The sequence below is a fragment of the Mirounga angustirostris genome, unplaced genomic scaffold (assembly GCF_029215605.1).
Source record: "Mirounga angustirostris isolate CCGP_5_RB_7025 unplaced genomic scaffold, mMirAng1.0.hap1 SCAF_2, whole genome shotgun sequence".
Lineage (NCBI taxonomy): Eukaryota > Metazoa > Chordata > Mammalia > Carnivora > Phocidae > Mirounga > Mirounga angustirostris.
The window spans coordinates 1,988,678-2,012,929 of NW_026991710.1; the positions used below are offsets into that span (position 1 = coordinate 1,988,678).

The window sequence follows — 24,252 nt, forward strand, 5'->3', positions numbered from 1 at the left end:
AGGCACATAAGGGCAATAGAGAGCCCTGAGTACTACCTACTCCCACTTTTTAAAAAATAAGTCCAAGCTCTGTGCAGAGATATTTGTGTACTGTACAGCTGTACATGTTTGCAGCTTAGCAAGAACTTTGTGGTTAACAGTGCTTTCCAAGATTTAAGAATGTTTTATTAACAGGCCCGCCTCATTCCCAGATGATACCATTAATCAAGTTGTTGCATAGAGCTTCAGGCAGGCAAGGGAGGGTTAGAAATGGGGCTTGAGTCTCACGGAATGAGCTCCCTTTAGGATTGTCTACTTCAGGAGGAAGGGATGTGATGCATCCACCCCTCTTTAGGGGAACTAGATGGCCCCACCATTCAGATAATGCTATCTCAGTTTGTTCTGAGCAGCGTCTCCAGGGACGGAAGCACAGTGTACTTTGACAGCATAAACACCAGGAATGTCGCTGACCTAGAGTATCTGGAACATTTAGTGTGCTTTGTTTGCTGCCTAGGGTTTCTGACGGATTGATTGTTTTGGAAAGCAGGGGTTTTCTTCAGGGGAGGGAAGCATTTCTTTTCCAGCTTTTACTCAAGCGATGAGACTGTGAATTTTCTTTTTCTCTAGTTTCTAAGTGATACTAGCATTTTGGAGACTTATTAATTCTTTGAACTTTTAAAAAAGCCTTCAGCGTAGGAGGATTTGTACTGAGCATTCAGGAATCAAAGATAACAAGAACAGAAGTCCCACTTCAAGGACTCAGGGCTCTTCAGGCCAGACAGCGCAGGGTAAGCCCATGAGGCTGGCTGTCCAGGATCTCCTGCTAGGGTCTTGGGAGGGACTCAAGGTAGATGCCTGTTAAGGCTGTTCAAGTCATTGAGATGTTTCTTGTCTCTCACCCACAGTTACTTTTTTTTTTTTAAGATTTATTTATTTTATTGAGAGAGAGGAGCACAAGAGGGAGAGGGAGAGGGAGAGAGAATCCCACCCAGACTCCACACCCAGCACAGACCTGGGCTTGTTGTAAGATCGACCTGAGCTGAAACCACTTAACCCGCTGCACCACCTGGGCGCCCCACCTACACTGTTATCATTGATATCTTAAAAAAATCAAACAAGCATTTCTGTTTTAAAGTATATTTTAATTTTTTCTGGTGGATAATTTCCATTTTTGTTTCTTCATAATGCACTAGGATGAAGTAGACTCCTCATGAAAACAATGCAGATTTTCATGACTAGAGCTGTGGGAGACTGCCAGTACCTTTTTCATAAAACAAATTATTTGTACGTTATTTCTGCTTTTGAGAGCATTGACCCTGGATTTCACTGTGCTGTGAAAAAACATATGACATCATCTTTTTTTTTTTTTTTTAAAGATTTTATTTATTCATTTGAGACACAGAGAGAGAGCATGAGCAGGGAGAGAGGCAGAGGGAGAAGGAGAAGCAGGCTCCCCGCTGAGCCAGGAGCCCGATGTGGGGCTCGATCCCAGGACCCTGGAATCATGACCTGAGCAGAAGGCAGACGCTTAACCATCTGAGCCACCCAGGCGCCCCTTGAAAAAAGCTATGACATCATCTTTATTCTCAGTAAAAATCAAGGCTGCATGTCATTTGCTAGAGTAGATACATGAATTACAATTTGAAATGTGATGTACACACTTTTTTTTTTCCCTGAAAGGACATATGGTTTGTGCTTTTAAACTCAGGTAATCAGCACATTTTAACTGTAGCTATAATCTGACTCTCAGAGTTGTTTTAAGGGTTGGGGGGGAAAATATAAATATATATATATATATATACACACACACACATATATGTGTATAAAGTCTAGTGAGGGTTATGGATTGCTAAATGGTGTGAAATTTACTCTTTTTCTAACTTCTTAGAAGTTGGTCACTTTTCTTTACATAAAGTGTTTGAGTCTATGTATTTCTCTAAAAGTAGTTCTTTAGTGAAGTTAATGGTTTTCAACATATTATCTTTTCATTATCTTTTCAAACGTAAGTGTGTTTAAAATTTCATTATGATTTCTTCTTCGGCCTGTAAGCTGTTTAAAAGTGTGCTTTTATAGGCGCCTGGGTGACTCAGTGTGTTGGTATCTGACTCTTGGTTTCAGCTCGAGTCATGATCTTGGGGTCGTGGGATGAAGCCCCATGTTGGGCTCTGCGCTGGGCATGGAGCCTGCTTGGGATTCCTTCCCTCTCTCTCTCTCTAAAAAAAAAAAAAAGTGCTTTTAAATTACTAAATATATATATGATGTATTTGTATATATATGCACATATATTTTTAGTATACATATACATTTTAAAATTTCTGTTATTAATATGTTTTAACTGCACTGTGACCAGAGAAATGGTTTATATGCTACTGATTCTCTGGAATTTGTTGAGATTTTAAAATTTCCATCCAGACATGAGGTTAATATTTATAAATGTTTTTTGTATTCTGGAGAAGAGTATATATTCTTTTTTTTTTAGAAAACAGGGAGGTGCAAGGTTCTGTATACTTCTGAAGATGTAACTTGTTGATTGTTCTTATTTTCTATTTACTGTTTACAAATTTTTGACCACTTTGCCTATTAATAATTGAGCAATGTTTTAGTTCCCCATTATGATGGTCAATTTATCAGTTTTTGTCTGAGTTCCAGCAATTTTTGTTTCATATGTCTTGAGACCATTTTATAAGGCATATATTTTTTTTAATCTTCCTGTTGGAGTGAACTTTTTTTTTTTTTATCATTATGTAGTGGCTTTTTCCATCCCAAATAAATACTTCTATTTTCCATGGTCTTTTTTTGTTTCATATTAACATAGAAACTCCACCTTTCTTTTGGTTGGTATTTGCCTGGTATACCTATTTTCATCCATTTACTTGCAAAATTTTATATTCTGTTCTTATGTTTTATTGATATATTTGTTTTTTGGGGGCGGTGCTGTAATCAATTACCTCAAACTTGGTGCCTTAAAACAACAGAAAGTATTCCCTTATGGTTAGGGAGGCCAGAAGTCCAAAATCTGTATCGCTGAGCTGACATCAAGGTGACAGCTCTGGAGATTATTGGAGGAGAATTTGCCCCTTGCCTCTTCTGCCTTAAGGGCTGCCAGCATTGTTTGGCTGTGGCCGTCTCACTGCAGTCTCTGTGTCCCTGGTCATACTGCTCTCTTGTCTTATGAATGTGTGGTCAGATTTCCCTCTGCCTTCTTTTTATTGGCAATTGCATTTAGGTAATCCAGGTAGCCCAGGATAATCTCATCACCCCGAATCTTTAGTCACATCTGCAAAGTCTTTGCCATGTAAAATAACATTTACAGGCTCTTGGGGTTAGAACTAGTATCTCTGGTGACCATTATTCAGTGTACCATACTGGTTGTAATTTCTGTCTTTTAACTGGCTTTATATTTATCGTGATTCTGATAAATGTGTACCTTTTCTATCATTTTGCATTTTGTTTTCTTTTTAAAGATTTTATTTATTTGAGAGAGAGAGAGAATGAGTGGTGGGGAGGGACAGAGGGAGACGGAGACAGGCAGACTCTGCGCGGAGCAGGGAGCCCGACGCAGGGCTTGGTCCCAGGACCCAGAGATCATGACCCGAGCCAGAGGCAGACGCTTAACCGACTGAGCCACCCAGGTGCCCCTACATTTTGTTTTCTATTTGTCTTTTTCCCCTTTATGCTTGTCTTTTTATTTATTTAAAAAGATTTTATTTATTTTTATTTTTTTAAAGATTTTATTTATTCATTTGAGAGAGAGAGACAGAGCACAAACGGGGGAGAGGCAGAGGGAGAGTGAGAAGCAGACGCCCTGCTGATCTGGGAGCCAGAGACAGGGCTCAATCCCAGGACCTGCAGTTCATGACCCAAGCCACCCTGGTACCGCAGGTTTTATTTATTGATTTGACAAAAAGAGAGCACAAGTACGGGAAGCGGCAGGTAGAGGGAGAGGGAGAAGCAGGCTCCCGACAGAGCAGGGAGCCTGATGTGGGGCTCAGTCCCAGAACCCCGAGATCATGACCTGAGCTGAAGGCAGATGCTTAACTGACTGAGCCACCCAGGTGCCCTTGCCTTTTTATTTTTTTAAAGATTTTATTTATTTATTTGAGAGAGAGAGAGTGAGTGAGCGAGCGAGCCGGTAGGGGGAGGAACAGAGGGAGAGGGAAAAGCAGACTCCCTGCTGAGTCGATCCCATGACCCTGAGATCATGACCTGAGCTGAAATGAAGAATCAGACACGCTCAACAGACTGAGCCACCCAGGTGGCCCGATGCTTACCTTTTTATTTATTTATTTATTTATTTTCATTTTTTAAAAAGATTTTATTTATTTATTTGACAGAGAGTACAAGTAGGCAGAGAGGCAGGCAGAGGGAGAGGGAGAAGCAGGCTCTCCGCTGAGCAGGAAGCCCGATGTGGGGCTCGATCCCAGGACCCTGGGATCATGACCTGAGCCGAAGGCAGACGCTTAATGGACTGAGCCACCCAGGCGCCTCATGCTTGCTTTTTTAAACAACTAAATTTAGTTTTTTTTTTCCCCTTTATGTTCTCCCTTCTTTTGGTTTGGAAATTACATACTCTGTTTTGTTCTCTTTTAGTGGTTGCACTTGAAATTTTACCTGGCATATGTGTGACAAAGTCTGAAATTAATACTGTCTTCTTCCACCAGACAAAACAAGAACATCAAAGCACTTTAATTCCAGTGAAACGCAACAATCAAGTTATGTGCTACTGTTGTTCAGTATTTTAGTCCAGCCTTTTTTTAAACTCATAAATTGGACATCATCATCCATATACAAAATACATGTTTAGATTTTTTTCCCATTTAGCAGTTTCTTTACTCACAGTCCTTATGGCATTTCTGATTTTTCTTCCTGGGATCATTTTTTTCTTCTTTAGAAGTTCCTTTTCTGCAGGTATGTAGGTAGTACCTTTGTTTTTGTTTATCTGAAGTGATTTTATTTTGCACACATTCTCAAAAGATAGTTTTGCTTGGTGTAGAAATCCAGATTGCCAGTTATTTCCTTTTAGCATTTTGAAGATACTCTATTCCTCTTTTGTTGTTTCTGTTACAAGTTTGCCAGTGTCTAATTATTATTCCTTTGTAGATGATTTTTTTTCCTTGCCTTTGCTATTCTATAGATTCATTATTGTGTCTACAAGATGTGTATTTCTCTTTATTTATTTTGCTTGGTATTTGTGGATTCATGTCTTTCGGTTACATAAAGTTGTTAGCCATTCTCTCCTTGGATATTATATTGCCTCTTCGCTATTCTTTGATTGTTGTTGTTTTTTAGTTTTTATTTCATAATCAAAAACTTTACAATCCAGCTAGACTTGCAGGGGAGCAAGGAAAATATGGAACCCATAGAACTGCAGCAAGAGCACAGAGATTATAGGATATTTCAAGGAGATGGGGGTGAAGGGTTGCTCTCCTGAGCTACAGAAGGAATGGTCTGGTAGTTAAGCTAAAACACAAGTCAAACTTAAAAGGTTTGTCCACAGTCAGCAATGGTGGTCTTCTTGCTGGTCTTGCCATTCCTGGACCCAAAGTGCTCCATGGCTTCCACAATATTCCTGCCCTCTCTCACCTGCCAAAGACTGCATGCTTGCCATCCGATCACCACTTGGTCTTGGCAGTGCAGACAAAAAACTGGGAACCATTTGTGTTGGGTCCAGCATTTGCCATGGACAAGAAGGTAGGACCTGTGTGTTTTGGGATGAAATTCTCATCATCAAATTTCTCCCCATAGTTGGATGTAAAGTCACCACCCTGGCACATAAATCCTGGAATAATCCTGTGAAAGCAGGAGCCTTTATAACCAGATCCTTTCTCCCCAGTGCTCAGAGCATGAAAGTTCTCCACCATCTTTGGAACTTTGTCTGCAAATAGCTCCAAGGAGATGCAGCTGAAGGGCTTGCCGTCCGCTGAGATGTCGAAAACTATGGTGGGGTTGACCATGGCAGGCGGTGCAGGGAGGCTCTGGGGCAGAGTGGGGCAGACTCTTCACTGTTCTTTATTATCTTGGCCTGTAACTCCAGTAGATGTGTAGTGGACTTTTATTCTATCTCTTCTGGCATGGTTTGTATCTCCTTGTCTCCCTGTGCTGGTCTCTGGGGAATTTTTTCAAATCTCTCTTTTAATTTACTAATTCCTCTTCATCTGTGTCAAAGCTGCTATTAATTCATTAGTTGATTTGTAAAGTATTTTTTTAATTTTTTTTAAAAGATTTTATTTTATTTATTTTTAAAATGTTATTTATTTGAGAGAGAGAGAGAGACAGAAAGAGAAAACGCATGAACAGGGGAGGGCCAGAGGAAGAGGCAGACTTCCTGCTGAGCAGGGAGCCCAAGGCCAGATCTCCAGGATCATGACCCGAGCCACAGGCATATGTTTAACTGACTGAGCCACCCAGGCACCCCAAGATTTTATTTTTCAAGTGATCTGTACACTCAAGGTGGGCCTTGAACTACAACCCTGAGATCAAGGAGTCACATGCTTCACCAACTGAGCCAGCCAAGTGCCCTGTAAATAATTTTTTTAACATTTTATTTCTGAAAGTTCTATTTGGTTTCTTTTTCAACTCTGTTCATTTTTGATAGTCTCTGAGGCTTGTCATATATGTGATTATTTTTTAAACATTTCATACATAGTTATTCTGTGTTCTGTATTATAATTCTAGTATCTGAAGTCTTTGAGGGCCTAAGTGTATGGTTTATTATTTCTGATGACTGTCACTTATGCAGATTGTTTCTGGGTTTGTGGAATTTTTACTAAGACCTCCTATTTGGTTGATTTTAAACTGGGGAAAAACCTGGGGATCAACGTTGAGAGGATGTTTTTCCTGAGAGGATTGTTATTTATTTCTACTGTGAGCCAGGGGCACTGCCCACTTGAGACCATTTCCACCCTCTTCAGAGTTCCAGCTCATTGGTTCCTTTTTTGCCTCTAGCAGTGCTCATTTTTGGTATTTGACCTCTGCTAATTCTACCTGTTATGAGTGGTTCCCATTTGAAGTTAACTAGTTTCATTCTCATGGTTTTGGGCCTTTTTTTTTGTTTAGCCCTCGGAGGTTTCATGTATTTCTTATATGCGAATAACATTGGTTTTTATGGAAAATCTTATTGAGTGGTAGGGCCTCTCAGATATTTGCCTTACTCGATCTCCAAGTGGTATTTATTAGTAATGAAATAGTGGTTATGTACTGGTTGAAAACTTAGGAAAAGTATATTCAGTATGAGGTGATTCTAATGTGCACAGTTGAGGGTCAGTGGAGTGAGTGCGATGTGTTGGTGTTCTTGGTATAGGAAGGAACTAGCTCTAGCTTGGCCAGCAGGTGAAACTTCAGTAGTAAAGTCATTACTTTGCTCAGTTTTATCATCTGTAAAAGAACTAGATGACTTTTTTTTTTATTTTTTATTTTTTTTTAAAGATTTTATTTATTCATTTGACAGAGATAGATACAGCGAGAGAGGGAACACAAGCAGGGGGAGTGGGAGAGGGAGAAGCAGGCTTCCCGCGGAGCAGGGGAGCCCGATGCGGGGCTCGATCCCAGGACCCTGGGATCATGACCTGAGCCGAAGGCAGACGCTTAACGACTGAGCCACCCAGGTGCCCCTAGATGACTTTTTTAAAAAAAGATTTATTCACTTGAGAGAGCATGCACATGAGCCAGAGAGGGGGGAGGAGAGGGCAGAGGGAGAGGGAGAAGCAGACTCCCCACTGAGCTAGGAGCCCAACAAGGGGCTCAGCCCCAGGACCCCTAAGATCATGACGAGCGGAAGGCAGGCGCTTAACCAACTGAGCCACCCAGGCGCCCCTATAACTGGATGACTTTTAAAGTTATTTCTGGTGCTAAAAATGTATGCTTCTAAGGTTTTGTTTTACTGCCCTTTTTTTCTGTTATATTAATTTTCTTTTAAAAGATTTATTTATTTTTAGAGAGAGAGTGTATGCACAAGCACAAGCCGGAGGGGCAGAGGGAGAGGGAGACAATCTCAAGCAGACTCCGTGCTGAGGTCGAGCGCGCAACTGGATCTCACAACCCTGAGATCTCCACCTGAGCCAAAACCAAGAGTCCTGACACTTAACCGACTGCGCCACCCAGGCGCCCCCTTATTATGTTAGTTTATAAGCATTATTTAAGATCCCTGTTCAGAGCACTGTGTTGGGAATGTCAGAAGATAAGCATTGTAATTGCTCCTGACTTAGTAAGCTTGCAGTCTAGCCTTTGTTTAAACACGGACAATACAGGGGCACCTGGGGGCTCAGTCAGTTGAGCATCCTACTCTTGATTTCCTCTCAGGTAGTGATCTCAGGATTGTGGGATTGAGCCCTAGGTCCGGCTCCCTGCTCAGGGGGCAGTCTGCTTAGGATTCTCTCCCTCTGCCTCTCCCTCTGTCCCTCCCCTGCCCCCACTCGCACGTGCTCTCTCTCTCTCAAACAAATAAATCCTTTAAAAAATGGACAATACAGAGCAGTGATGCCATCTGTAAGAGGGACCTCTAGTAAGTGGTGTGCTGTGTGTCCCTGTGCACATATTAAGGAGGATAGTTAATTAGTGCCCATCCAACAATGTTCTTCCAGTGTCCTTTTCTAAGAGATTCAGTTTATCTTTAAAGGTGCTGCTGCTTATGATGATAATAGCTACCATTTTATATTGCCTTAATTTATTGCTTACTGTGTACCAGGTACTATACAAAACAATTGATAAAGTTAATTCATTTAATCTTAAATCAAGGAAGCAGATAATGCTATCATTCTTATTTTACAGATGAAGAAACTAAAGTATATATATAGAGAGATGAAGAAATGTGCCTAGGGGCGCCTGGGTGGCTCAGTTGTTAAGCGTCTGCCTTCGGCTCACGTCATGATCCCAGGGTCCTGGGATCGAGCCCCATATTGGGCTCCAGCCCCACATTGGGCTCCCTGCTCTGTGGGGAGCCTGCTTCTCCTTCTCCCTCACTTGTGCTCTCTAGCTCTCTCTCTGTATCTCTCCAATAAATAAAATCTTAAAAAAAAAAAAAAAGAAAGAAATGTGCCTAAGGATATGTAGCTAGTAAGTGATGAACTGGGATCAGAACCCAGGTGGTCTGGCCCTGGGGTCTAAACTCTAATGTGAATTGAGCATGTTTATTAATCAGTTAGCATTGGGAGACTAATGGAATTTTGTTGAAGACCCAAGCCAGATTTCTTTTTTTTTCCTTCCTTCCTTTCCTTCTTTCCCTTCCTTCCCTCCCTCCCTCCCTCCCTTCCAAAGAGAGAGCAGGGAGCGAGCGAGAGAGAGCACACGAGCAGGGGGAGCGGCAGGCAGAGGGAAAAGCAGGCTCCCTGCTGAGCAGGGAGCCCAAGGCAGGATTTGATTCCAGGTCCCTGGGATCATAAGCTGAGCCGAAGGCAGACACTCAACCCAGGCATCCCCGAAGCTAGATCTTTCTGTACCAATCTGGTATCAGACGGATTTTGGAAATATAAACAGGATAGAGTACATTAAAGTTCACTTAAATTTGTTTAGTCAAACAGATGGTTTGGTTGGCTTATCTTTAGGCCACTCGCCCTAAATTGTTTTCAAAACCACACCCAAGTCAGTTTCAGCAAGCCACACTAGAGTACTGGTTTAGGGATTGAGTTAAAGTGAGAAATCTCAATTAACTAAACTACGTGTGTTGATACAGATAGAATGCAATAGTTTTTTTGTTGAAATATAAAAAGGTAAAATAAGATGAGCTTATAATAGAATTTTTTTTTTTAAGATTTTATATATTTGAGAGAGAGAAACAGCATGAGAGGGGAGAGGGTCAGAGAGAGAAGCAGGCTCCCCACTGAGCTGGGAGCCGGACGCAGGACTAGATCCCAGGACTCCAGGACCATGACTGAGCCAAAGGCAGTCGCTTAACCAACTGAGCCACCCAGGTGCCCCTAGAATGTTATTTTTAATTAAAATAATGTATTTTAGCTTTTAGTTGGTTAAACCTAATGTTCTTGAAGTTTCTGAAGTGAAATTTTTAGCATGTTACTTTTATATTCTCATCAGACAGATAATTAAAATATTTCCTATTGAGAGGGTATCCACTATGTGTCAGACATGGTGCTAGATATTTTACTTTTATTATTTCTAATTGCCCCAACAACCTTGGAACCATATGACTTGAGAGGAAACTGAGCTGCAGGTCAGACCATGTAGTTTGTGGGGAAGCAGAGGGGTACTGCTGGCTCAAAGCTGAACCGTGCACCAGCAGGCCTCTTGGGAGTGAAGAACCACACCTCTGTGTCTCTGGGGAGAGGCGTTATTGGTGATGAGATAACTGGAAAACGTCATTCATGAAAATTAATTCCAGATGGTTAAGAACAAATGTTTAAAACTATAGAGACTGGGGAAAAGCAAAATAGAATGTTTATCAGAGGTAATTCCTGAAAACTTTCTTGGAACATTTTGTGACATGTGCCTGTGAAGGAATGAAAACTGTCTCTTTAAGAGCAGAAGATCTCAGAAGAAAAGTTTGCAGAACTAAATATGCAAAATATTAAAATATTTGCTCATTGAAAAATAAAATTACGGAAGGTAATAGTCTGGGGAATCAAATATGACAAAAGGTCACTAGGTATACTACTTTTTTAATTTGTCAGAATAACTCGTCAAGATTTTGTTAGGTAGGTGGACAAAGAAGTTGGAGATGTAAATAAACACATGAAAACCATTTGTCCTTACCTGCTAATCGGAGAAATGACAAAGCAGCCACTTCTGATCTACCAGAGCAGGGAAATTTTAGTGACACCTTTGTTTCTTTTTCAGAGTATTTGAGCCAAAAAGGAAGTGTAACTTTATATTTAGTCCCAGCCCATTTGGGGGTTTCTTTACTGTGCACTTTCCTTTCCAGCGGTAGGTTTACCTTTACAGCAGTTATTTTAGAGACCTAGTTTTCCACTATTAACTGCGTTTCCAGCCCCCACCCTAGGCAAGGCCCTCCAGCTAGGATTTTCTAAAGGGGGTCACATTTTCTGGGATATTTATTTTATTTGCAATGTCACAATTATTTGAGAATGCTTTGCATTTTTTTTTTTTTTAAGATTTTATTTATTTATTTGAGACAGAATGAGAGAGAGAGAGCACATGAGAGGGGGGAGGGTCAGAGGCAGAAGCAGTCTCCCTGCCGAGCAGGGAGCCTAATGCGGGACTCGATCCTGGGACTCCAGGATCATGACCTGAGCCGAAGGCAGTCGCTTAACCAACTGAGCCACCCAGGCGCCCGGAGAATGCTTTGCATTTTTATTGGCTTGTTAAAATACGCCGTAGTTTTTCAGAAGTGTTCTGAATTGCTGCTGTGTGGAAATAATTTTGAAGTGCAGTATGCCATGCTTTTGGGACCTGAACAGAATTGTCTCCCTAAGTAAAAGTGTTTTTATTCATTTGAAGCTTGGGCTGAACACCTTGATGGATTGTTTCTATTTAATGTAACTCCAAGAAGGTCACACTGCAAAACCAAGGCTCAAGATTTTCCTAGACACAGCAGTATAAAATACTTGGGAAAGAATGAATTATTTGCTCATTTCAGAGCTGGGTTAAGTTCAGGTTAAAAGTGCTAGTATTACTTAGGTAGGTGTTAAATGACAGAATGAAAGGGATAAACTCTTTTTTTCTCCTTGAAAAGAGCGATTGGCCTCTGCTGGGCTTAACAGTGTCTCCTGTATGGACATACTATTAATGTTTCACCCTGTGTCTTGAATTTCTTCCATAATTCCAATTACATAATTGCCACTTAGCGTGTCTGAGTAAAATCAACAGTCAGTGGTTTCAGAATGTGAATCTTTTCTACTGCCCTCCAAGCTGTTTTTCCCCTGAATTGAAAAGGTTCTGTTGCTAAAATTTTAATCAGTAGCCTCATGATTTTAAGGTTTTATTTATTTACTCATTCATTTATTTATTACTTATTTTATTTTTTCAAGTAATGCTGCACCCAACATGGGGTTTGAGCTCACAACCAAGAGTTGCATGCTCTGCGCCCCATGATTTTAAGGTTTTAAAAGCACCGCTGCATATACAGATGTTAAATAGTTCTGTGTTTTACCATTTTGTTTTCATTTTTAAATAAAAGGGGTATGCAAAAATTACAGGGTTTCCCTCAGTCCCAAAATATGTAATACTTTTTAAAATATGGGTTTTATATTTGAGAGCTATTGACATTCATTTAGGTACCTAAAATAATTCTAGAGAATTTTAACTACCAAAGGTTGGTTTACTCAGTGTTTATTAGTAGTAAGTATGTTTTATTATATTCTAGAATTTTGGAACTGGCGGTCTTACTAATCAGAGTATCAGTTCACTAGATCTTTCTGTTTAATTAATAGCCATGTCTGTCTACTCAGTAACTTCAGGGAGTTCCTTTGGTATTCATTGAAGTAGACCTGAAAGCCTAGATCTGGCTTAGGGGGTGGGACATGAACAGGGATGCTGCCTATGACTGAGGGAAGGTGTTTTCTGGCACCAGCTGTCATGATTACACGGGCTGGTGAATGAGACTTCATACACACATGGTAGCAAGCATATCATGTTCACTCAACAACTGTGTACACTGGATATTGTTATTGTTCCCCCTGCACTCATGAGAAAACTGAGGTGCAAATAGTGAGCTTGTCCTGGGTATCCTCTTAGTAAATATCTGGGCTGGGGTTTGAACCCTGGTGACCCCAAAGCCTCCCTTCTTCCCATTAAGCATCATTGCCTCTTCACCGTTGCAGGACCTGAAGGTTGTCCGCTCACGGACTTTCCTACCATCTGCTGCCTCCCAGAGGATATTGATTTCAGGTGGATTACAGGTGGGGAACAGAGCTGTCGGATCACTCAGAGACAGCCAGGCAAACAGCCTGTTCTTATTTCAGCCAACAGATACTAAGGTGTGGGATGAAGGAGAGATTGACAGAAGTCTCTGTCTCACCGTGTTGGCCTCTGTCAGTATTGTGGACTTGCCTGGTCCCATGGCTGCAGTAATATTCTGTACATGCTGTTTCAACAGCTGAAAGTATTGCCCACGTCCTACATCGTGCTCATAAGATCATTTTTATGACTTCTTCATCCTACTCCTTTGTAACTGCTAAACTTTTCCTCTGATACTGATTCCTATGTTTGTCGGGAAACATTCTCATCTCAGGCTAGTGTTGTTAGTCCCTCATGTGTTTAACTAGAGTGCAGAGTGGGTTTTTCTTCCCTATCAAATGTAGATAGAATTTTCCTGTGCTCACATGTATCTGGTTAACCAGTGCTTCCTGACTTCTGCCGTCTTTATGAGCCTCACTAGAGTACCATGCACACTCAGTTGTGAGGTCTAGAATTCTCCTTCTCTTATTTTCCTGCCTCTGGGAGCTATACTTGCTTGAGTCTTCAAATCCAGTCAGCTAGAGACAGATACAGCTACTGTCTTGGTATACCAGCTTTGGGAATTGACGTAATTCTTAGAAATGTAAAACCCAGGCACCTCAAAACACAAAACCCGATTTGATATACAGATTGTCCATTTGCAGTCTGGATGAGCTGCCTTGTGAGTGGCAGACTGAGATTTGGAGTCTTTGAGTTAGCTACTTGTGTCCCCAGAGTCTTTTCAGTCACACTTCAGTTGTGATTAAATGAAGCAGAGCCATGGCTTTTCTTACAATCGAATGCTCTGGAATCTAGATACTTAGGTTAGCATTACCGGTCCGGAATGTGAGACCTGAACATGTATTTCTCTCTCTCTCTCTCCTTCTCTCTGTGTGTCTCTCTTCCTATATATACATAAAGCATTAGCCCTGTGAGTATAGTAGTGAATGTAATACAGTAATGAGTATAGATGAGTCTCTTGCCCTGTTGGGGCTACATCCTAATCGGGAGACAGTAATACTAACAATGCACACTTGAATGCTTCCTGTGTGTCAGATCCTTGTTTCTAGGCATTTTACATGCATCGACCGTGTGAGGTGGTACTGTTGTTAGCCTTATTATTTCAGAAGTGGGAACTGAGGGCAGAGAAGTTAAGAAATCTTCGCGAGCTTACACAGCCAGTAAGTGGCGGGGCTGGAATTTGAACTCCAGCATTCTGGCTCCAGAGTCTGTGCTCTGACAGGGGTGATAAGAGCCTTGAAGGGAAAGAAAACCGAGGGTGGCTTGAGAGAGCTGGGAGTAGGGGCTACTCTGAATAGTGTGTGCAGGGAAACCAATCTCAAAATTTAGAGGTGAAATTTGACTTAGAACTTATTCCTAAAATACGGAGTCAGACACTCAGTCTAGCTGGGTTAAGTTTGTTCTGGACAGAGTAAAGAGCAAGTCTAAAGGCTGTATTGGGTGTGTTTGTGGACAGAAGGGAGGCTAGTGGACCTGGGACGGCAGGGCAGAGAGACGCTGGGGGCTAGACTGGGAAGGGCCCCGCCGGCTATGGCCGGGATTTCAGATTTTATTCTAGGGACCGTGGGAAGCCATTGGTGGGAAATAAGCGGGGGCAGGACATGGGTTGACTATATTTTTGTGGAGAACAAGTTATAAAGAGTTTGAGGGTAGAAGCAGGGAGATAAGACTAGGGGAAGATTAAGAGTCCTGTTTTGGACAAGTTAGGTTGGAGTAGCCCTTTGGTATCTTTGTTTTCTTCTTTACCAAAATGTAAATGAAATACTTTAATGCTTAAAGAAAATGATGATAAACTTTGTTTTATCCCTCTCTCCCTACCACCTGTGACGTCACCTTGCCCAGAGCATCCCTCCGCCCTCCTACTTAATGCTGTGACTTGCCTCCCCACCTCCTTGTGTGTCCAGTCCCCTATCCATAGCCCTTCTCGCCTGCCGACACACTGTGTAATTTACTGATTTCTCCTGCTGACTGCCAGGCCCCTCTGCTAGGACCTGTCACTTCTGTTTGCAGGCAAATTGCAGAGCCTTTGAGAGTTTGGATTGTCCCCTCTACCGCAGTAAGTGTCATGTCTACTGAAATGGCACCATTTTGAAAAGTAAAAACTAATGAATGTATGTAATTTGAAGCATAATTTTCCTTTGTCTAAATTTGTTTTTGACATTTTTTTGGTTTATGGCTATTAAGACTTTTTCATAATTTCCCCTTTAAGGTATCATCTGGAATTTCTAAAGACTTCAGAGGTTTTTTTTTTTTTTGCATATTAACATAGTGCTAGCAGTATTGAGAAATAAATTATATATGTGAGAAATTATTTTTTAATGTATTTTTGAAACTAGTTGTAGTTGTGACAGAGATAGAAATATTAGTTATTTGTCACAAACAATACAAATCCTATGAGCAAGAAGCGGTTTGGTGCTGTAGAATGCTCATGGGCCTGGCTGGGGCCCCTAGGTGTGTGTCCAGCAATCATGGCTACTCCTTCTGTGCACGCACCGTCTGCTAAACACTGCTGAACGCTCCCCAAACAGCATTTCGGATTCTTGCGACACCCCTCAAGGTTACCATCAGCACATCTGGTTGATAGAGGAGAAAACAGAGCCAGAGAGAAGATCCTTGTCCAGGATCACACCGTTGGTGAGCAGCGTGGTCTGACTCGAGACACACGCTAGGCCACTGCTGTCCGCCAGTGATTCCCTGTGCGCCCAGAGTCCTCTCTTCTGCGTCTCAAGTTTCCCACTTGTAAAACGAAGGGGTCAGAGTTAAGGGGTCTCCTGCAGAGACCTTTACAATACTAGTCCGAAGGCTGCAAGGTCCTCACGCCTGCTCTCCTGCCTACTAACTCCTCAGTTGAACGCACTTAGGGAGCACCTCCTGTGCGCCCGATGGCAGGGTAAGATGCCGTTAGACCACAGAAATTCATAAAGCAGGCTGGACTGTGTTCCTCTCATAGCTATAGACTTCAGGCCCATGCGACCAGGGCCCTGTGCTTGCGCTGAACCTTGCCTGTCATTCTCTAACGCCAGAAGGGAGCTGCATCCTGTCTGATTTCTTATAGAATGAAATGCCGTTTGGTCCTTCAAGGGCAGGAACTCCACGGTTTTTGGCAGCAAGGAAATACTGGCTGCGAAGTAGAGCCAATATGGATTTAAAGAAATATTCCGTTTTAATCAGCCAGTACCGATTTAAAGAAATACTCAGTTATAAACGATTTTGATATGAACAGAATCATTTTGGAGGAGAGCCTTTGAGGGGCTCATTTAACCCAATACATTCTCAACTCTTGCCATCTCTACTTAGGGTAAGACAGTCTCTTAGAACCTACATCTTATCACCTATAAAATCAGGATAGGGCCACCCTACTGAAACACTTAACAGAATATATATTAAAATATAAAACTATAAACAGATGTTTGATATCCTCATGCTGCTGGAAATCCAGTATGCTGTGTACTCTGTTCATTTTATACCTTCAGTGATGCTTATTATTTATGTTCTTAATGGTGTTATATTTAAATTTTTTTAAATAAATTAAACTTAAAAAATACATATGTATGAACTCTCCTGGCCATCTCAGTCCTCCCTCTACCCAGATCCTTCTCACTTCTTACAAGGAAGCCACCATTTTAAGTTTCTTCTATATTCTTCTTTAATTTCTTTATGCAAATACAAATATTTTTCTTATCCCTCCTCTTCTCCCCTAAAGGCACCATCCGTACATCTTTCTTCGTATTTTTTCACTTGACAATATATGCTTATTTTTTTTTTAAAGATTTTATTTGACACAGAGCTAGAGAGAGAAAGAGACAGCAAGCACAAGCAGAGAGAACGGCAGGCAGGGGAGAAGCAGGCTCCCCGCTGAGCAGGTAGCCCGATGTGGGGCTCAATCCCAGGACCCGGGATCATGACCTGAGCCGAAGGCAGCCGCTTAACCGACTGAGCCACCCAACCGACTGAGCCACCCAGGTGCCCGACAGTATATCCTTATTTTTGTGAACACTAAACCATCTAAAAACTTGGGTGCTCGTAATTACTTGGTAGCATAAAGGGGTTTCATTCCCCATCAGATGGCATAATTACTTTTCAGAGAGTACACCTTTGGCAGAATTTTACTTATGCTTGTGATTTTAAATACTTCCTGACTAGCTCCAAAGAGGACAACCTGGCCCTGTTTTCAGAAGTCCCAGAGTTAATAAAGTAGCTCACAGCTCGACCTTTGCGTGTGCAGAATATCTATGTCTTAGCACGCTCAGCACTTGTGTCCTTCTCAGTCTGTTAGCCCTGGGTGACTATTATCTTCAAAGTTTCCTTTTATCATTTGTCTTCCACGGGAACCAATTACTTCACGAATAAGAACATTTAGTCACCAACCATTAAATTCTGAAAAAGCTGTTTGTTTTTGTGGTATTTTTAATCTCCCTTACTTACAACCCTGCCAAACTTCCCCACCTCCTCCCTCCTGCCAGAAAAATAAACAGAAATCCAACTCACTTACTTTTAGCAAGCCTTGCTTCTGGAATGAAATTCAGAAAGAGTTTTGTTTCAGTAAAACAGCAAGTTTTGAAAGACTCCATAACTTCAGTAAAAATATAGTGAAAAATAAAAATCATATAATAAATGAAGGACAGGAATAGTATCACGAAGGAGCAAAAATAGAGAAAGTGGTTGGCACTGTCAGAGGATAAAGTTGACTTTTGCTCTTGATTTTGTGTGGTGGCTCAGGGCATGTGGCTTAGGACGTGTAGATCAGTAAGTGCAGTGGAGACTCCTACGGAGTGGCCGTTACTTGTTAAATTGTGAGGCACAGTATATAAAATTACTCCTCCCACATTCCTCTTTTGAAATCTGAAGTGCAGTTTCCTTTGTGGAATTTCTTCTTGAAAAGCACTTGTTTGGGACTGGTCATCTTGGGTTTGTGAGTTAAGCCCCACATTGGGGGTAGGGATTACTTAAAAATAAAATCTTTGGAAAAAAGACAGAAAAGCAGTTGTTTGAGAGGAAACTGATTGATATGAGCTCACGTGCCATCTGAAAGTACTGGATGTCACTACAGTTTTTCTGGACAGAAGCAAATTTTGTGAAATGAGTCTTGGAGGATGATTTTGTTTTTCTTCACCATTCATCCACTTCACAGATCTTTATTGAGGGGCTGTTAGGTGCTAAATGGTGGGAAGAGAGCACTGGTGCTTCCTGCCCTTGGCCTGTGCCCCCCTTTCGACTTCTTGTGTGGCATTCGAGGGATGAGCTTGGCACTTGGAGCGAGTGGGCTTGGGTTCACGGCTTGAGTTGGCCCTTTATTTATCTTGCAACTTCAGGGGCTTGAAACTGAGTCAACTTTTCACCTGCAAATGGGGAACTCACAGTTATTCACGTGGACTAATGTGGGTGGAAACATGGTACTTTGTGGGGCCCTTTGTCACACTCTTATAAGGTCCTGTACAGGGCTCTCTTCTGGATCCCTTGCACTGGCTAGATGCATTCTTCTCACCTGGAGTGAGAAGCATTAGGTGTGGAGTTTGGGAGTCATAGAAGTGATAATGATTTCTCTATCCCATTTTCTCATTTTTTTCCCCATGGTGCTCTTGGCTGCGTTGTCTCATTTGAGTCATTAGGTTAGGAAGATATTCTTACTTTATGGATGAGGACTTCGTCGTTGTTGAAGTTATACGGTGGAAGGAGTGGGGCTAACCACTGACGCTGGGCCCAGTGGCCTGTCCACTGCCCAGTACTGACCCTGACACTGGAGGGTCCTGTTAGTGCATGAAGACCGTTTGATGAGAAGCAGTTAAGGAGGGCAGTCTCTAAACCATAGTCTTGTTTTCAAATTTTTGCTCTTCCACTTATGGCTGTGCATCCTTAAATAAGCAACTGAACTCTCTGTAATAGAGATTAGGAAGCTATAGTTAGGGGCGCCTGGGTGGCTCAGTAGGTTAAGCATCTGCCTTCGGCTCAGGTCATGATCCTGGGGTCCTGGGATCAAGTCCCACATGGGGCTCCCTGCTCAGTGGGAAGTCTCCTCCCTCTGCCTCTTTCCTGCCCGCCCCCGCCCCTCCCCCGCGCCCCGACTCATGCTCTCAATAAATAAATAAAATCTTAAAAAAAAAAAGCTATAGTTAAAAGAACAACATCAGGTATATGACTGTATGTAAACACGAAATAAACTGAGGAAGATTTAGGCTGGGGACTTGTTAACGAACCATTCACCATCAGGGAGAGAGGAGGAAAGAGGACCCACCCAGATCATCATTTCCTGACTAAAAGGAGCATAAGGGTGGGTGACAAATCTGGGAAGCATTGCTTTGACTAAATTTTACTTTTTACTTTTTCTTTCTTTTCTGCTTTGATCTGTGCTAGGACATATGGTGAGGGGTAGTGTGTCACGTAGTTAGGAGCAGACGCTGGGGCCAGGCAGCTGGAGTTCAGATGCAGCAACCTTATGCTGGCTGCTGAACTGCTTTATGCCTCAGTTATCTTATCTGTGGGAAAAAATGAGTTAATACATATACAATTGAGTGTTTTTATTTTTATTTACTTATTAAAAGATTTATTTATTAGAGAGGGCATGCACACACACAAGAAGGGGGAGTGGCAGAGGGAAAGTGAGACAAGCAGACTCCCTGCTGAGCGGGGACCCCCCCCCCCCCACGCAGGACTCTATCCCAGGACCCTGAAGTCATGACAGCTGAAATCAAGAGTCAGACGCTCAACTGACTGAGCCACCCAGGCGCCCCTACAATTGAGTTTTAAATCAGCACTTTACACATAGTAAGCAGTGATTATTTTAAAGGGGACTTTTGAGCAGTTTCATCTGCAAGAGAACATCTGGAGACACAGGAATAGAAATGATCCGATCAGAGTAATTAAAGGCTTTTACTTAACTTTGAGGTCCCAAGTAGGCCAACAGTCAGCCTGAACCTGTGAAGAAGAATCTTAAACATAAGGTGGGTGTTTGTCCATTAGGGGAAGTGGAGAACGAGGCTAGTAATGTGAGCCGTGAGGGGTATAACTCATTATGGTTGTGTTCTGTTTAATTTGGGAGAGAGCTCTAATGTTGGACTCCCTCCTGCCAGGAGATACTAGGGACTCCTCTTTCGTTGACTGGCATAGCAACCCAGTTGCTAACAGTTCATCATGAATTTCTGGCTGGAGTTTTCATGTCTCTTTTGCTTTTCCACCTGAGGCGCTGGACAGGGCGTGGATGGTCTCTGCAGCACTGGGCCCTGTCCTTCGCCTGAGCTTATCCATCAGTGTCAGCTTCTCCTGTTGAAAAGCTTGTCACTCTTTCCAGCAAAGACTCCACATTTTTTAAAGCTTTTCCCCCAGTTTTATTGAGGTAGTTGAGTACAATTGACAAAATTGTAATATATTTAAAGTGTACAGTCTGATGATTTGATAAGCATATACACTGTGAAATGATTCTCACAATCAAGTTAACACGTTCATCACTTCTCGTAACTACATTTTTTGTTTTGTTTTGGGTGAGTCTGCCATTTATTTCATTGAGTGTGTCCTGATGATGCAGTTTGGTTCTGGGTGGAAACCTCATGGAGCCCTTCCAGAGAAGTTAGGATGTCCCTTGTAGCGGGTAGCCTACTGCAGGAACAAAGTCTTTCTTGAGTCCCTACTCTCCCAGGGCTTATTTACAAAAATGAGTTAGAGATTGAGTGTCCTGTTCTCTGTGGGCCCACAGACTGGTGATGGAGCGAACATACACACAGATGTCTGATCCTGTTGGAAAATGGCTGAAGAGAGGTCAGAGTAAAATACCTCAGAACACAGCAGGCCTGGGGCGCCTGGGTGGCTCAGATGGTTAAGCGTCTGCCTTCGGCTCAGGTCATGATCCCAGGGTCCTGGGATTGAGTCCCGCATCGGGCTCCCTGCTCCTTGGGAGCCTGCTTCTCCCTCTGCCTCTCTCTCTCTCTCTGTCTCTCATGAATAAATAAATAAAATCTTAAAAAAAAAAAATTAAAAAACAAAACAAAACACAGCAGGCCAAGCACCAAGCTCAGGGGCTTGGGGACGCTTCATAGAGCAGGATATATTTAGATCTTGAGAATGAGCAGGGCTGAAAGGTTTGGAAGAGAGAACAGTTCAGGTAGGGCATTAAAAGCTCCTTAAGCACCTTCCTGCTGGGTGCCAGGCAGCAAGCGTGAAAGCAGGGACATTGACCGCTCACTCACCGTGCTGGCTCTGCTGCTCTCTGAAGGCTCAGTAGATGTTCGTTCACCAGGTGACTGCCACCTGTCCCGTGCACCTGGAAGCAACTGCTTCGCTGTGAAAGCATCTCTCCTGTGAAGCTTTCCGGACAATCCTCTATATTAGTTTCTTGGGGCCGCCAGGACAAAGTATCATAGCCTGGGTGGCTCATACAACAGAAATTCTTTGTGTCTCAGTTCTGGAGGCCAAAAATGCAAGATCACGGCATCAGTAGGGTTGATTCCTTCTGAGGCCATGACGATGAATCTGTTCCAGGCCTTTCCACCAGTTGCTGGTAACTTTCTGGTAATCGTTGGTGTTCCTTGGCTTGTAGATGCGTCATCTCAGCTGACTTCTACCTTCATCTTCACATGGCCTTCTCCATGTATTTGTGTCTGTATCTAAATGTTCTTTTTTTTTTTTTTAAGATTTTATTTATTTCTTTGACAGAGAGAGACACACAGCGAGGGAGGGAACACAAGCAGGGGGAGTGAGAGAGGGAGAAGCAGGCTTCCCGCGGAGCAGGGAGCTCGATGCGGGGCTCGATCCCAGGACCCTGGGATCATGACCTGAGCCGAAGGCAGACGCTTAACGACTGAGCCACCCAGGCGCCCCTAAATGTTCTCTTTTTATAAGGACGCCGGTCATATTGGATGAGGGGCCCATACTGTTCCAGTATGACCTCATTTTAACTAATTACATCTTCAGTGATCCTGTTCCAAATAAGATGTATTTTGGGGGAACACAGTTCAACCCATAACACCCTCACTCTGCCTCCCACCATCAGACACTTTTCCCTTGCTGATACGTAAGTGGGTTTCTGTCATGGCAGCAAGACTATTTGATTACATTTATTTGTCTATCATCTACTCATTTTGCAACTTTTTATCTCCAGGGCCTTGCACATAATGGGGAAGCAGTAGTGGAGATCTGTTAAGCACCAGGAGATAATAGAGGTAAAGGAAGGTAGCACAGAGGTCACTTCTCTTATTCTCCTACTGACTCCAAAGGCTGTCTGGAGTTGGGTATCAGGTGGCCAAGGACACCAGCAAAAACTACCACTTTTATGACTGAGCATTTTTGATACCTTCTTGTTTATTTTCTTTGGAGCAATAATTCATTATTACCTGGCAGTCATGGTTTCTGAGAAATGTTTTAAGAATATTTAGAAACTGATATGACCCTCTGGGTCTTCTAGCAGACACTTGATCCAGAGGATTTTGTTAATGTCCACTTCTTGTTTCAGCCTTTGGTTTGAGTGTTCTGCCTTTAGGGATTCAGAAGTAAGTCAAGTGAATGGCTGGAATAGTTAGCCATTAGCAAAATGTTTGTGCTGGAAGGGAGATGTGAAGAAGTAATTGAATCGGCCCACAAGCTTTAGAATGAGCTCATAGATATTTTAGAGAAACGAAAATTTGTCTAGTTTCTGATCTAAGGTTTAGTTACACATTGGGATGGATCATCCTGGGGTTAGAATAACTTTGGTAAGAAAGAATATTCCAGGACACACTTTGTTATTTCCAGATCAGTAAATAACATACAAGGCACAGTGGTGTCTTGTGGGACATTAGACAAGGGATGTTAATCTTAAAATATCCTTTCATCCCATTTTCAGTGGTTTCTGTGTGAAAGAACTTGCTGAAATGTGTTCATCTGAAGGCAGGCATGGACCAGCTTATGTAAGGTCTTGAGGTGCTTTATTCTAAAAACAGGGAAAATTATGGAGCCTTTCAGACAGTACAGAATAGACAGAATACTATGGTGAATCCTGCTTTATCCTTTATCCGGCTTCAACATTATTAGCGCGTGGCCCGTCTTGTTTGTTTTGTGTAATCCGTACTCCCCCCCCCTCCCTGCCCCGAGAAGCTTTAGGTAATTTATTATTTCATCTATAAGTATTTCTGCATGTATCTTATATATCTAATATAACTATAATAATATCACACCTAAAACTTGTTAATAATAATTCCTTAATGCCATCCAGGTCTGGTTGGTGTTCAGATGTCTGTCTCAAATGTCATTATTAGATTTAGATCAGGACTCAGCCACAGTCCTTTTATTAGCCATCAGGTTTTAAGCAGGGGAGTGAGTGCTGACACCAGGCATAACCTTGAAACTCCCTGGTCTCTCTGGGGGAATGGGTTGGTGAGGGGGTTGTTGGGAGACAAGGAGTAGAGAAACTAATTAGGAGGCTGTTGTGTGTCCAGGAGTGACGTGGGCAGGGTGGATGTGAGATGTCATGTGGACAGGCCAAGCTCAGTTGTCAGGGTTCATCCAGACCTTTGGGTTCTTTTGAGTGTGTGTGTGTTTATTTGAAAGGATTGTTCCCAAGGTTCCTTTGATTTAGGTAGCAACATATTAAGATTAGTGAAATCTTAAAATTTTTACACGGGTAAAATTATAGTGGCTTGATGGAGATAGAGAAACACTGATCTGCACTTCTCTTTAATCAATTTATTCAGCTTTAGTACAGCTCATTTGCCATTGTGTCATCTTGTCTGTGTGTCATAATTATAGTAGTGGTAAGATTACAGAATAGAATAGGAAATTTTATAGTTTTTCACTTAAATGTTATAATCTCTTATGTATGTTATGCCAAAGATCTTTATAACTTCAGAATATTGCATTGAGCAGATTTTAATATTGATTTTGTGACCAGTAGTGTACTGTTAGACGTTTACAACTAGTGGGCTTGTTACTACCTTTCATATTACTATATTATTATTTTTTAAAGATTTATTTATTAGGGAGTGAGCGAGCATGGGGGGAGGGGGAGAGCGGGAGAGAGAGAGAATCTCTAGCAGACTCCCCGCTGAGTGTGGAGCCTGAATCAGGGCTCAGTCTCACGACCCCTAGATCATGACCTGAACTGAAATCAAGAGTTGGGGGGCGCCTGGGTGGCTCATTCGGTTAAGTGTCTGCCTTTGGCTCAGGTCATGATCCCAGAGTCCTGGGATCGAGTCCTGCATCAGGCTCCCTGCTCAGTGGGAGTCTGCTTCTCCCTCTCCTCCCCGCTTATTCTCTCTCTCGCTATCTCTGTCTCTCTCTCAAATAAATAAATAAAATCTTTAAAAAAAAAAAAAGAGTTGGATGCCTAACTGCACCACCCAGGCGCCCCAATACCTTTTAAATTATTTTAAAAATACTCTAATGTTGCCAGAATTTTTCTTTACATCTGTATTTTCCCATTTCTTTTTTAAAAATTTGGATTAAGGG

The 24,252-nt window shown here is 42.2% G+C and overlaps 1 protein-coding gene and 1 pseudogene across 12 annotated transcripts in view; one reads left to right on the forward strand and one right to left on the reverse strand.

Moving 5' to 3' along the window:
- ADD1 (adducin 1) overlaps positions 1–24,252 on the forward strand; it is a 91,024-nt gene that overhangs the window by 18,299 nt on the left and 48,473 nt on the right. The gene's annotated exons all lie outside the window — the stretch shown is intronic.
- On the reverse strand, positions 5,458–5,933 carry LOC123849006 (peptidyl-prolyl cis-trans isomerase A-like; annotated as a pseudogene).